A 14,615-nucleotide genomic window follows, 5' to 3' on the forward strand; every position below is an offset into this window, starting at 1 on the left:
GGCCTCTACGGCTGTCCTACCAACAGAAAATTCATAATGTTGTGCAGGCATTACCACTACCTAGTTCCAGAACATTGCTATCGCCCCCAAAATAAATCCTGCATTCATTAAGCAGTCACCCCTACTTTCCCCCATCCCTGTCAACCACTGATTTGTATTCTGTTTCTATGGATTCCCCTGTTCTGGATAATTCATGTAAATGGAATAATACAATAGATGCCTTTTATCATGGGTTTCTTTCACTTAGGATGTTTTGTAGGGTAATTCTTACAGCATGTATCAGGACTTTTTTTTTTTTTTTTTTTTTTTTTTTGAGATGGAGTTCCATTCTTGTTGCCCAGGCTGGAATGCAGTGGTGTAGTCTCAGCTCACTGCAACCTCTGCTTCCTGGGTTCAAGTGATTCTTCTGCCTTGGCTTCCCAAGTAGCCAGGATTACAGGTGCCCGGCACCATGTCTGGCTAATTTTTTTGTATTTTTAGTAGAGACAGAGTTTCACCATGTTGGCCAGGCTGGTCTCAAACTCCTGACCTCAGGTGATCCGCCCTCAGCCTCCCAAAGTGCTGGGATTACAGGTGTGAGCCACCACGCCCAACCTTCATTCATTTTCATGGAGAAAAATATTTAATTTATACCATATTTTGTTTATCCATTTATCCATTGGTTGTTTCTACTTATTTTAGCTATTATGAATAATATTGCTGTGAATATTTGTGTACAAGGTTTTAGTGGACACAAGTTTTTATTTTTCTTTAGTATATATCCAGGAATGGAATTGCTGGGTCATATTGTAATTCTGTTCAACTTTTTGAGGAACTTCCCAACTGTTCTCCCTGGTGGCTGTGCCATTGTATATTCCTACTAGCAATGTATGAAGTTACAAATTTCTCCACATCCTGAGAACCCTTTATTATTTTCTGTTTTTCTTTTTGATTATAGCCATCCTAGTAGGTGTAAAGTGGTATCTCATTGTGATTTTATTTTGCATTTCCCTAAATGGTTAGTCATATTGAACATCTTTTCATGTGCTTCTTGGCCATTAGTATATCTTCTTTAAAGAAATGTCTATTCAAGTCTTTGGCAGTTTCCAAATGAGTTATTGTCTTTTTGTTGTTAGGTTGTAAGAGTTATAATCTGGATAACAGATCCTTATTAGATATGTAATTTGCACATATTTTCTACCATTTTGTGGGTTGTCTTTTGTCTTTTTACTTTATTTTTTATTGCTTGTGTTTTGGTATCATTATTGAGAATTCATTGTTAAATTAAAGATCATGAAGAGTTACTCTTATTTTTTCTTCTATAATTTTTAGTTTTAGCTCTTGTATTCAGGTCTGTAATCAGCTGAAGTTAATTTTCAATATGGTGTGTGCTAGGAGTTCAGCTTCATTGTTTTGCATGTGTCTGTGCAATTGACCCAAAGTGATTTGTTGAAAAATATTATTTTCTGATGGTATATGGTCCTAACACCCTTGGAGAAACTCAATTGAAGATATATGTATGAGTTTATTTCTGCAGTCTTAATTCTATTGTATTGGTCTAAATGTTTATCTTTATGCCAGTATCAGATTGTTTTGATTATTTTAGTTTTGTAATAAAATAGACAAACATTTGGCAGATACATCAAGACAAAAAGAAAAGTATATAGAAATAATATTATGAAAGAAAAGGGGGAACATATTGAAAAACACCATAAAGATTAAAAAGATTAAGGGACAGTGTTAACAATTTATGCCAATAGGATTTGAAAGTTTAGAGGAAATAGACAAATTCCTAGCAAAATATAAATTATCAAAACCTACTCAAGAAAAAATAGAAATCTTATATAGTCACAAGATATTAAAGTATTCAATTCTTCCTAGAGACCCAAATATATGCTTTCTACCAGTAACTCACTGTAAATAAAAAGAAAGGGATAATATATTGTGCAAATGCTAGTCAAAAAACGTTGTTATGATAATATTAATATAAACAAAAGTGGACTTCAGAAGAAGGAATATTATCAGAGAGAAAGAGGGCACTGCTTGGCGAATTGCCCTCTGATAAAGACAACAATACCGGAAGTTAAAATTGACAGAACTGCAAGGGGAAATTGACAAATCCACAATTATATTTGGGATTTCAATGCTTTACTCTTAATAATTAATAAAAAATTAGCTAAAAATTAATTTTAGCTAAATAAATTAGCTAAAAAGTTAATAAGGATAGATCTGAACAACACTAGAATAAACTTGTCCTAATGGACACTTATAGAACACTATAACCAAAAGTGATAGAATTCACAGTTTTTGCAAGTACACATGGAATGTTCACCAAAATAAACCATACCCTGATTCATAAAATAAACTAACAAACTGGCTTCTCTCATTTAGCAATATGAATTTAAATTTCTCCCATGTCTCTTCATGGCTTTATACCTCATTTCCTTTTATTGATGAATAATGTTTCATTTTATGCATGGGCCATAAAATGTTTATCTGTGCACCTATTGAGGGACATCTTGGTTGCTTCCAAGTTTTGGCCAATATTAATAAAGCTGTTATGAACATTCATTTGCAGGTTTTTGTGTTATCATGAATTTCCACTCATTTGGTTAAATACCTAGGAATATAATTGCTAGATAGCATAACAATTCTATGTTTAGGTTTGTAGGAAATTGCAAACTGTCTTCCAAAGTGACTGTATCATTTTGCATTTCCACTAACAGTGAATGGGAGTTCCTTATGCTTCACATCCTCTACAGCATTTGGTGTGGTCAGTGTTCTAGATTTTGGCTATTCTTTCAGGTGTGTAGTGGCATCTTATTGTTGTTTTAATTTGCAATTCCCTGATGATGTATGAGGGGACTTCAAAAATTCATGGAAAAATTGAACTAAAAGGTAAAAGTAAAAAATATAAACTTCTTAACATAAGCTTCATCAAGTTCAAGATACTTTGTAAGCAATGATACCAGCCATTTGGTTCATCCCTAAGGAACTGAGGGTTTTAATCAGGTCAATGCAGTCTTTTTTACATTATGAACTGAAGAAAAATATGTGCAATTTAAAGATTTGTTAAGATTTTGAAACAAAAAGAAGTCAGAAGGAGCCAAATCAGGACTGTAAGTTGGATGAATGCCTAATGATTTCCCATCAAAGCTCTCAAAAAATTGCCCTTGTTTGATGAGGGGAATGAGCAGGAGCATTGTGATGGGGAAGGACTCTCTAGTGAAGCTTTCCCAGGTGTTTTTCTGCTAAAGCTTTGGCTTTCTCAAAACACTTTCATAATAAGCAGATGTTATTGTTCTTTGGCCCTCCAGAAAACCAACAAGAAAAATTCCTTAAACATTCCAAAAAACTATTGCCATGACCTTTGTTCTTGACCAGTCCACTTTTGCTTTGACTGGACCACTTATGCTTCTTGGTAACCATTGCTTTGATTGTGCTTTTATCTTTAGGATCATACTGGTAAAGCCATGTTTTGCCTCCTGTTATAATTCTTCAAGAAATTGCTACAGGATCTTGATCCTACTTGTTAAAATTTCCATTGAAAGCTCAGCTCTTGTCTGCAGCTGATCTGGGCACAACAGTTTTGGTACCCCTTGAGTGGGAAGTTTGCTCAACTTTAATTTTTCAGTCAGAATAGTGTAAGCTAAGCCAATTTAGATATCTATGGTGTTGACTATTGTTTGTGCTGTTAATTCTTGGTCTTCTTCAATTAGGGCATGGACATAATTTTTTTCAAAATTTTTTTCAAAAAATGATATGGAAGGCTTGCTGCTATGTGCTTCATCTTCAGCATCATCTCATCCCTTCTTAAAATGAGTTATCCGTTTGCAAACTGCTGATTTCTTTTGGGGAATCATCCCCATAAGCTTCTCATAAAGCATCAATGATTTTACCATTCTTCCACCCAAGCTTCACACTAAATTTGATGTTTGTTTTTGCTTCAATTTTAGTAGACTTTATGTTGCTCTGACAGGTGCTCTTTTCAAACTTACGTCTTATCTTTTTAGTGCCTCAAACTAGATCCTGTTCAGGCATGTTATAGCAAGTTAGTATGAGCTTATTTTGGTATAAAAAATTTGGACTCCATAATTTTTTCATAATATGCATTTTTCATTACCTTTTGGAATTCAACTCATATCACCTTGAGCTTCTTTTCATATGCCTGTTTTCCATATGTATATCTTCTTTGGTGAGGTGTCCTTTTCAGATGTTTGTACATTTAAAAATCAGTTATTACCCACTCCCCCCACTTCTATTCAACATAGTACTGGAAATACTATCAGGAGCAATTAGACAAGAAAAAGAAATTAAAGATATCCAAATTGGAAAGGAAGAAGTAAAATGACCTCTCTTTGCACATGATATGATCCTATATGTAGAAAACTCCAAAGACTCCACCAAAAAAAAAACTATTAGATCTAGTAAATGAATTCAGTAAAGTTGCAGGATATAAAATTAATATACAAAAATCCTTGGCCATTTTATTCATAAATAACAACCTAGCTGAGAAATCAAGAAAACAATCCCATTTATGATAACATAAAACACTTAAGAATAAATTTGACCAAGAAGATGAAAGTGCATCAGTATAACCTGCACACTGAAAACCACAAAACACTGATGAAATACATTGAAGAGGACACAAATAAATAAAAAGATATTCCATGCTCATAGATTGGAAGAATTAATGTTGTTAAAGTGTCTATACTACCTAAAGCAATATGTAGATTCAATGCAATCCCTATCAAAATCTCATCAGCATTCTTCACAGAAATAGAAAAAACAATCATACAATTTCTGTGGATCCACAAAAGATCCCAAATAACCAAAGCAATTCTGAGAAAAAAAAAAATCCTAGAGGCATCATACTTCCTGATTTAAATTTATATTACAAAACAAGAGTAATCAAAACAATATAGTATTGGCATGAGAGATACACATAACAGTGAAATAGAATAGAGAGCCAGAAATAAATCCAAACATATATGGTCAATGAATTTTTGACAAGAGCACCAAAAAGACAAAGTGAGAAAGGGTAGTCTCTTCAATAAATAGGTGCTGGAATTTCCACGTGCAAAAGAGTGAAATTAGACTCTTATGTTACACCATATACAAAAATCAATCCAAAATGGATAAAAGACCTGAATGTAAGACCTGAAGCCATAAATCTCCTAGAAGAAAACATAAGGGAAAAGCTCCTTGACACTGGCTTTGGCAATGCTTTCTGGGATATCACACCAAAACCTCAGGCTACAAAAGCAACAATAAATAAATGAAATTATATCAATCTAAAAAACTTCTACACAGAACAAAAACAATCAACGAAATGAAAAGGCAATGTGCAGATAAGGACAAAATATTTGCAAACCATATATCAGACAAGGGTTTAATATTCAGGATTTAGGAAGAACTCATACAACTCAATAGCAAGACAACATATAACCTGGTAAAAAAGTGGGGAAAGGACTTGAATAGACATTTCTTCAAAGATGACAGAAAATGACCAATAGGTATATGAAGTGGTGCTCAGTATCACCAATCATCAGGAAAATGCAAATCAAAACTACTTTGAGATACCACCTCATACCTGTTAGGATAGCTATTATCAAAAAGACAAGAGCTAACAAGTGTTGATGACGGTGTGGAGAAGAGGGAGCACTTGTACACTGTTGGTGGGAATGTATTATAGATTGGTGCAGCCATTATGGAAGACAGTATGGAGGTTCCAAAGTAAATTAAAAATAGAACTACCATGTGACCCAGCAATCCCTCTTCTGCTATATCCCCAAAGGAAATGAGATTATCTCTGCACTCTCAAATTTATTGCAGCACAATTCACAATAGTCAAGATACAGACACAACCTAGGTGTTCATCAATGGGCAAATGGATAAAGAAACTGTGATATAGATAGATAAATACATAGATAATTCGAATATTATTTAGCCTTTAAAAAGAAGGCAGTCCTGTCATTTGCCAAAACATGGATAGACCTAGAAGACATTATGCTAAATGAAATAAGCCAGACACAGAAAGAAAAATACTGCGTGATCTCACTTATATGTGGAATCAAGAAAAAAAAGGTTAAATATATAGAGATAGAGAATAAAACAGTAATTACCAAGGTCAGGATAAGGTGGAGGAAATAAGATGTAGGTCACAGGATGCAAAGTAGTAAATATACAGGATGAACAAGTGAAAAGATCAAAGATCAAATGTACAACATGAGGACTATAGTTAATACATATTGTATATTGTGTTCAGGAATTTTTGCTAAATGAGTAGATTATACCTGCTCTTTCCAATGGGGGAATAATCAGTAACTATGTGAGATGATGGATATGTTCATTGTTCCACTATAGTTTTACTATATATATGTTTCATTTCATATTGTGTTGTATACCTTAAATATAGATAATAAAATTTATTCAAAACATAAAAAAATCAGGTTTATTTTCTTGTTGAGTTTAAAGAGTTCTTTGTATATTTTGGATAAAAGTTCTCTATCAGAATGTCCTTTGCAAATATTTTATCTCAGTCTGTGGCTTATCTTCTCATTCTTTTTACAGTGTCACAGGGTAGAAGTTTTTAATTTTAATGAAGTCCAATTTATTCTTTCTTGCATTGGTTGTACTTTTGGTATTGCATCTAAAAAGTCATTGCTAAACCCTAGGTCAACCAGATTTTCTCCTATGCTATTTTACAGGAGTTTTATAGTTTTTCATTTTACGCTTAGGTCTATGATCCATTTTAAGAACATTTTAATGAAGGGTATAAGGTCTGTGTCTAGCTCCCCATCAAGGCTTATTATATCTCACCTGGAGTGTCAGGCTGCCAGCATTTCTTGTCCCCTCCAATTCCAACTTGAATTGACTAAATTCCTGGTGAGTGTACCCAAGAGTCATGCCCCCAGGCTTCAAGCCAGCACTTATGGATGGAACCTCCAGGCCAGTACACCCAGGCCCCAGCTCCAGGATAACCTTGGCAGTCCCAGGCACCAGGCCAGCACCCACAGCTCTAGGACCCAGCCATGACCTTAAGTACCCAGTTTCTAGGCCTGCTCCACTGCCAGGCCAGGCCCCATAGCCCCAGACTCCAGACAGATACCCATGGACCTAGTTTCCAGGCCCTCCTCTGCACCAGACCAACACTTCTAGACCCTAGCTCCAGGCTAGCCTTTAGTAACCTAGGAACCAGTCTGCCACAGTGCCAGGCTAGCCACCACATCTCCAGACTCCAAGCCAGCATCTGCAGACCCAGGCTCCAGGCCTACTCTAGCACGAGGCTGGCCCCTGAAGCCCCAGGCTTTAGGCTTACTGCAGTGTTAGTGTGGAACCAAAAGGTACAAGCACCATGCCTACTCCTGTAGCCTCAGGGTCCAGGCTAGCCCCTGGAGACTCAAGTTTCAGGCCCAACCCAGACTCCAGATTGGCCCAGTACCAGACTGGCCCACATGGGCCCAGACTTCAGGCATCCCCCATACCAATGCCTGGTCAGCCTCTTCAGCCCCAGACTCCAGGCCAACACTTGTGGACCTAGCCTCCAGCCCCACTCCAGCACCAGGTTGGCATGCATAGACCCAAGCTTGAGGCCACCCCTGACAGTCCAGCAGAATCAGGATCCAGGCCTGCCCCAGGAATCCCAGTAACTATGATGGTATGAATCTGGAAATCAATAACAGAAGAAAAATTGGAGAATTCACAAATATGTGGAAATTAAACAACATGCTCCTGAAAAAAGAGTCAAGAAGAAATTAAAAGGAATCGAAAAATATCTTCAGACAAAAGAAGGTGGAAACAACACGCCAAATTTATGGGATGCGGCAAAAGCAGTTCTAAAAGGGGACTTTATAGCAATAAATGCCTACATCAAAAAAGAAAAAAGACTTAAAAATCCAAACTAACATTATACCTCAGGGAACTCTAAAAAAGACCAGCCTGAATTGAAAGCTGGCAGAAAGGGAATAAAGGTCAGAGCAGAAACAAAAATGAATAGAGACTAGAAAAATAACAGAAAGGATATATTTTGCAAATATATTGACAAACTTTTAGCTGGACTAAAAGTATTTTGAAAAGATAAGCAAAATTGACAAACTTTTAGCTGGACTAAGAAAGAGAGAAGACTGAAATGAATAAAATCATAAATGAAAGAGAAGACATTACAACTGATACTACAGAAATATGAAGAGTCATTCATAAGAAACTACTGTGAGCAATTATAGTCCAAAAAAAATTTGATAACGTAGAAAAATGGATACATTCCTAAAAACATACAGCTTACCGAGACTGAATCATGAAGAAACAGAAAATCTGTATAGACCAGTAACAAATAAGTTATATTAAATGAGTAATCCAAAACCTCCCAACATAGAAAAGCCCAGGACCTGATGACCTCACTGCTGAATTATACCAAACATTTAAGGAAGAGCTAATACCAATCCTTCTCAAACTATTCCACAAAATTGAGGAGGAAGGAATACATTCAAACTCATTTTGAGGTAGGCATTACACGGATACCAAACCCAGACAAGACACTACAAGAAAAGAAAACTATAGGCCAATATTCCTGATGAACATAGACACAAAATCCTGAACAAAATGCTAGCAAACTCAATTCAACAATGCATTAATGGATTATTCACGGTGACCAAATGGTATTTATCCCAGGGAGGAAAGAATGGTTCAACATATGCAGATTAATAAATATGGTATATCACATTAGTAGGATAAAAGTCAAAAGCCAATTGATCATCTTAATAGGTGCAGAAACACTTGACAAAACATACTTTTATAATAAAAAGCCTCAACAAATTATGTGTAGAAGGAATGTATGTCAACAGAATAAAAGCCATTTGTATATATCAGCCCACAGCTGACATCATACTCAATGGGAAAAAGCTAAAATCTTTTTCTCTGTGATCAGGAACTAGACAAAGATGCCCACTCTTATCACCTCTATTCAATATTGGAATTCCTAGCAAGAGCAGTTAGTGAAGATGAAATAAAAGGCTTCTATTTCAGAAAGGAACAAGTTAAATTATTTCTGTTTGCTGATAGCAAGATCTTATTTAGAAAACCATAAAGGCTCCACAAAAGAACAATTGGACCTAATAAACATCTTCTGAAAATTTACAGGATACAAAATCAAGATACAAAATCTGAAGTGTTTCTACACACTAACAACAAATTTCTGAAAAAGAAATCAACAAAACAATATAGTTTACAATAGCTATAAAACTAAAACTCTTAGGAATAAATTTAACCATGAAGGTGAGAGATCTGTACAGTAAAAAGTATAAAACATTGATGAAAGAAACTAAAGAAAATGCAAATAACTAGAAATGTATCTTGTGTTTATCAGTTGGAAGAATTAATATTGTTAAAATGCCCATACTAATCAAAGCAATCTACAGATTTTATGCCATCCATATCAAAACTTCAATGACATTTTTCACAGAAATAGAACAACCCGACAATTTGTATGGAACTATGGAAGATGCTGAATAACCAAAGTAATCTTGAGCAAAAAGAATAAAGCTGGAGGTATCACATTTCCTGATTTTAAAATCTATAAAGTTATAGTAGTCAAAACAACTTGATATTAGCATTAAAACAGACAAATAGACTAATGGAACAGAACAGAGAGCCCAGAAATAAATCCACACATTTACAGTCAACTGATGTTTGACAAAGGTGCCAAGAACACCCAATGGGGAGAGGACAGTCTCTTTGATAAATGGTGTTGGGACAACCGGATATACATACACAGAAGAATAAAGAAGAATAAAATCAGATCCTTATTTCACACTATATACAAAATATCAAGTCAAAATGGATAAAAGACTTAAGTGTAAAACCTGAAACTGTAAAATTACCAGAAGAAAACATAGGGGAAAAGTTCTTTGTCACTGGTGTGGGCAATGATTTCTTGGCTATAACTCCAAAAGCACAGGTAACAAAATTAAAAATGGACAAATGCTATTACAACAAATTAAAAAGCTTATGCACAGCAAAGGAAACAATCAAAGTGAAGAGACAACCCATAAAATGGGAGAAAATATTTGTAATCCACACATCTGACAAAAAGTTAATATACAAATTATATAAGGAACTCAAAGAACTCAATAGCAAGAAAACAAATAACCCAATTAAACAATGGACAAAAAAGACCTACCTGGTTATTTTCAAAAGAAGACATACAGATGGCCATTAGATATATGAAAAAAAAAATGCTCAACATTACTAATCATCAAGGAAATGCAAATTAAAAACCACAATACCACATCACACCTGTAGAGTGAGCTAGTATCAAAAAGGGGAGAGATGGTCAGTGTTGGGCAGAATGAAAAGAAAAGGGAACCATTGTACACTGTTGGTGGGAAAGTAAATCAGTACCACTATTATCAAAAACAATACAGAGGTTCCTCAAAAAAATTACCATATGGTCCAGCAATTTGACTTCTAGGTAAATATCCAAAGAAAATGTTATCAGTATTTCAAGAGATATCTGCACTCCCATATTATTTACATTATTCACAACAGCTAAAATATGGATTCAACCTAAATGTCCATTGACAAATGAATGGATAAAGAAACTGTGCTATATATACACAATGGATTACTCTTTAGTCTTCAAAAAGATGTCCTGTCATCTGGGACAACATGGATGAACCTAGAGGATAATGTGTTATGTGAAATAAGCCAAGCACAGAAAGACAAAAACTCCATGATCTTACTTATATGTGGAATCTAAAAATGATAGATTCACAAAAGCAGAGTGTAGACAGGAGCCCTATTGAGGAAGTGGGAGGTAGAGGAGATATTGGTTAAAGGATAGAAAATTTTAGTTAGACAAGAGGAATAAGTTCAAGAATATTGTCTGACACGGTGACTATACTTACAACAATGCCTTAATGATATATTTTGTATACATCATTAATATATAATGTATACATAATTTAGGAAATCATGTTGTACACTATAATATACATGTAATTTTTATTTGTAATTCAATAATAATAAACACAAATTAAGCAGAAGAATGGAATCATGAAGATTAGGTCAGAAATTAATATTACGTAAAAGAGAAAAACAACAAAGAAAATGAGGTAATCAAAAACTTGGTTCTTTTAAAAGATTAACAAAATTGATGAAACTTGAGCTACACAAATCAAGAAAAAAGGAGAATACTCAATTTACTAAAATAAAATGAAAGAGTTGCCATTAATACCAACATTACAAAAACAAGAGAAGTGTAAGGAAATACTATCTACAATTATATGACAACAAAATAGATAACATGTGAAATGGGTAAGTTCATAGAAAGACGCAAACTACTGAAACTAACTCAAGAAAAAATGTAAAATCTGAATGGACCTATAGAGAGTAAGGAGATGTAAATAAGCAATCGTTCAATTTCATAGAAAGAAAAGGCCAGAAACTAGACTTCACTGGTTAATTCTATCCAATACTTAATAATTTATACCAAATTTCTAAAACTCTTCCAAAAATTAGAAGAAGAGGGCACACTTCCCTACAGATCCTGTGAGTGCATTACTGTCAAGATACCAAAACCAGACAATATCGCAAGGAAAGAAAACTACATACCGATATTGCTTATGAGTATAGACACAAAAATCCTCAGCAAAGTATTAACAAACCAAATTCAACAACATATAAAAAGAATTGTACAGCATGACCTAGTAAGATTTATCCTAGGAATGCAAGGTTTTACATTTGAAAATCAGTTAATGTAATACACCATGTCAAAAGAATGAAAACAAAAATCAAATTATCATCTCAATAGAAGTAAAAACTGACAAAATCTAGCACTCTTTCATGATAAAAACACTCAAGAAACTAGGAACAGAAGGAAGCTTCCTCAAAGCTGATAAAGGGCATCTATGGAAAACCCACAGCTAACATAATTATGATAATATAATATAACATAACAAAATTAATGATAAAAGCTTTCTCTCTAAGATCCAGAACAAGACACGTATGTTTGCCTTCACCACTTTTATTCCACATTGTACTGAAGATTCCAGTCAGGGCAATTAGGTAAGAAAAAGAAATAAAAATCAACCCGATTTGAAAGGAAGTAAGACAATCTGTATTTGTAGATGACATAAATGTATGCATGAATATCCTAAGTAATCTACTACAAACTATTAGAAATAATAAACAATTTCAACACAGTGGAAGGAGACCAGATCAATATACAAAATCAGTTGTATTTCTCTACAGCAGCAATGAGCAAAACAAAAATGAAATGAAAAGAATGATTTAATTTACAATATCCTGAAAAAGAACAAAATCCTTAGGAATAAATGTAACAAAACAAGTGCAAAACATATACTCTGAAAACAACAAACATTGTTAAAGCATTAAAGAAGTCTTGGCCGGGCACGGTGGCTCAAGCCTGTAATCCCAGCACTTTGGGAGGCCGAGAAGGGGCGGATCACAAGGTCAGGAGATCGAGACTATCCTGGCTAATACGGTGAAACCCCGTCTCTGCTAAAAAAATACAAAAAAACTAGCCGGTTGAGTTGGCGGGCGCCTGTAGTCCCAGCTACTCGAGAGGCTGAGGCAGGAGAATGGCGTAAACCCGGGAGGCGGAGCTTGCAGTGAGCTGAGATCTGGCCACTGCACTCCAGCCTGGGTGACAGAGCGAGACTCCGTCTCAAAAAAAAAAAAAGAAGTCTTAAATAGAATGACATTCCATAAAGACTTTATACTGTTAAAATGGCAATACCCCTTAAACTCATCTGCACATTCAATTCTTATCAAACCCAGCAGACATTTTGTTTGTTTGTTTGTTTTGTTTATTTTTATTTTTTTATTGTTATAGTTTAAGTTCTGGGATACATGTGCAGAACGTGCAGGTTTGTTACATAGATATACATGTGCCATGGTGGTTTGCTGCACCCATCAACCCGTCATCTACATTAGGTGTTTGTCCTAATGCTGTTCCTCCCATTGCCCCCCACCTTCCGACAGGCGCCAGTGTATAATGTTCCCCCCCTGAGTCCATGTGTTTTCATTGAGAGTTATAACTACATCCTAAAGAAGCACAGGGGACACCCAAATAATATTAGGAAAAAAACCCCATATATGTATTTGCTTAGTGGTATATATATAACCTTTCTTACATTCTTAAACCAGAATTGGAACATCCCATAATAGAGCCAAACTTCTATTGAGTGCTGTATGCCAGGTATTCTGTTAAGCACTTTCACATACCTTGGGAGCTTTATTCTCATAATTCTCATAATACAATGACCTGAGCATCAGCTGTGTGGAGTGACCTACACCTTGACCATGATTCTGGGGAATGATGAATGAAAATGCAAAGTGTAAATATATACTTTTTAGGAAAATGCCTCTACTTCAACACAAAGGAATCGCTCCATTTCTATCCCTTTGAACCCCAAATGGAATCCTGTATCTTTTCTCTGAGCTACAATCTTGAAAGAAGAAAGTTACTACACTGTGTTATAACATAAGAATGTAAATAATTTAAGCTGTCAGAGTTGTTTCCTCAGAATTTATCCAACATTATAAGCCAAAGGGTCTACATCAGTGTCTGAATCATTTAAAATTATTCAGTGTATTGAGAAGCGAGTAAAACGCTAGGTATTTCACGTTTACATCTGAAGGAGACCACATTAGTTCATCCCCTACCCCTTTTCTAAATGATGAAACTCATGAGGTCTAGCAAAGACCGAGGACTAACATAAGAAGTATATTGTGCACACCTCAACAGATTTTCATATGAAAAGTTATTCTGTTTGATACAAACCTACTGTAGTTCGTGAATTTACTATGTGTCATCATCAAGTCTTCACTTTTAAAAGAAAGTATCACTTGAATCTATTTTGTAAAGTTTTTCAACATCTACTTGAGCATTTGCATTACCAGTATTAATCAACCTGAGACTCAGAAAAAAAAAGTTGCAAATATATTTGCCTTTGGCATGAGAACAAGTAATTGGTGCAGTCCAGCTCTAAAAGTACAACTCTAATAATGTAATGCTTGGTCTGCCTCTGCTACATAGTGATTCACATATTGCTTCCCTATCCACAAATTTGTATTTGATTTAGCATATAAAACAGGGAAAAAAGCAATAAAAAGACAAATAAGTGGTTTAGTTACATATACTTTGCTTCTTTCCAAGCTCAGAACTGTGAAAATAGGCAAATATCTTATCCCACTGAGGCACTATAATTAAGAGATGCCTAATAAAATGACTCATAAAATATATTTTAATTGGGTTCAAAGAAGAGTTAATTTAAAATACAAAAATCAAAGAGAGTGCCAGTTGATGAGTTTCCACTCCTTTTTGTAAATAGCATTAACTGTTTTAGAAACTTCCAAATGTTAATCTGATAGTACAGGACAGTTAATTATAACTCAAAACATTTATAGACACAGGAAGCACAGATACTATATTCACATTAATTCACATATGTAGCCTCTATCATTAAATAATTTCTATAAAATCTCAAGTTTCTAATTAGCATTTGTGGTGTTAAAAAGAAGGCTAATTTGGTAGCTGGGTTCTTTTCAGTGAAGACACGATCAACTAGCAGAGTTAAGATGCTAGTCCACCTTATATGCATTTTAGGATCTAA

The sequence above is a fragment of the Mandrillus leucophaeus genome, unplaced genomic scaffold, assembly GCF_000951045.1.
Source record: "Mandrillus leucophaeus isolate KB7577 unplaced genomic scaffold, Mleu.le_1.0 Scaffold931, whole genome shotgun sequence".
Lineage (NCBI taxonomy): Eukaryota > Metazoa > Chordata > Mammalia > Primates > Cercopithecidae > Mandrillus > Mandrillus leucophaeus.